This window comes from Acanthisitta chloris, unplaced genomic scaffold (genome assembly GCF_000695815.1).
Source record: "Acanthisitta chloris isolate BGI_N310 unplaced genomic scaffold, ASM69581v1 scaffold6704, whole genome shotgun sequence".
Classification (NCBI taxonomy): Eukaryota; Metazoa; Chordata; class Aves; order Passeriformes; family Acanthisittidae; genus Acanthisitta; species Acanthisitta chloris.
The window spans coordinates 127,565-129,342 of record NW_008668679.1 but is presented as its reverse complement, the minus strand read 5'-3'; positions in this window follow the sequence as shown (position 1 = coordinate 129,342).

Here is a 1,778-nt window from a genome sequence, read left to right as displayed (position 1 = left end):
ATATTAAAATTGGAATACACTTGCAGAATGTGTCATTTAAGTTAACTACAGCTCAGATGAGAGTATCTAGACATTGTGTGAAATTTATAAGTACCCCAAATTCTTACCTGTGAGCAGTATGTGCATCTCAGGGTAAAGGGTAGGCATTAAAAATGCATGTGAGTTACATTTGCATTCTCTTAATGTTGTTCTATCAACATCCCTCTGGTTTCTAGAAGGGCTTGTGCTTTAATTCTGCCAGATGCATCCACATTTCACGTGTTTTATTTTCAGTTTAACTTTTGGGGAACACACATACTCACAGCTAGGTCATTGATAAAAATCTCACCAACATTAAGGTCTTACAGTGCTTTCATTTGAATGAGGCTATAATCCTGTAGACCATACTACGGATTTTATTTTTTAAATATCCAGTCATATAGCAATAGGCTGAACAAGTTAGGTAACAATTTTATTAAACATCCAAATATACAGTGAAAATAGTAAAGCCTCTTTCATTTTCTCAGCATCTTGAGATGAGCTTCCCTAAAAGATGAAGAGGTGGGTGGAACTGGCAGTTGAGGAGGAAAGATTAGTCAGAAGGTAGCTGCCAGCTTCCAGCCCTTAATTTTGTATCTTCTTTGCTGCTGGAGTGTAGCCAATAAAACTACTTGGGTCATCAGACATAACAGCTAGCTACTTAAGTAAATTATAATGTCTGCATAGGAAAAAAATTAAAGCTACCCACTCACGAGATTTTCTGGTCGTATCTCAGATGGGAGCACTGCAGACCTGCCATCACAAGGTTCAGTGCATAGTGGCACTGTTGTTCACTGAATTTTTGGTCCAGCTGGGAAATGCCAGAGGATGATAGGAAGGATATAAGAAGAGATCAAGTTCAACAGAAAACATGGATTTTCAACTTCTTGAAAAGTTCTGTGCCTGACAGAAAGTAGAATTTCTTTCTTTGCTAAGGGGCTATTTTAATACAATTTTCACTGTAGAAATATTTATATATGAAATATTTTTTTCCAAATGAAATCTTCTGGTGGGGATGGATCCCACTGGTCCTGCTATGTCTTTGAAAATATCCCATGTTTCCAGCCCTGTGAACATTTGCAGATTGTCTCCTGTCATGAGGTGAACCTTCAGTATTAATCAGGCAAGGTTGGGACTGTGCAGAAATTCTCCTTGTGAAGTCCAATACCTAGACCAGACAGGAGTACGTAGTATTAAGGGGCCAATAGGTCTTCTCCATGCAGCTGGCATTTAAGCCCATCAGATAATTTCCTGAAGATAGGATGAGCCTTACAGCCTGCTCCTACACACCTTCTTAATTACCATACCCTCTCCTATCAAAAGAGCCTAACTGAAGAGCTGTTTGTGCAAAATGAGGTAAATTATCAGTGCTTTTCAATATATTGCTACCAGGATAATGGTGCAGAGAGAGTGGGTGAGTTGTGGAGGATGCAACCAGGCTGACAAAATCACTTACTGCTTCCAAGCATTGCTTTGGCACCAGCAATGTCACATGATGAAGTAGATCACAGGGCTCTAAAGTGTAAAAGGGAGGGGGTTTTCTCCCTCCTCTCTGAGCTACAATTTTCTCCTCTACTAACACTGATACTGTTAGTTTTCTTGAGCCTTCAAATCCAAGGAAGTGAATTAAAAGAAGCCCTGGGGGTGATGGAACAAGGGAAGAGATAGGATGGACTTCTCAGAGATGCAAAGAGACAGATTTGACCTGGGGAATTGCTAGCTGACTGAGTGCAGGAGTTAGGGAACTATGATAAAGTTAT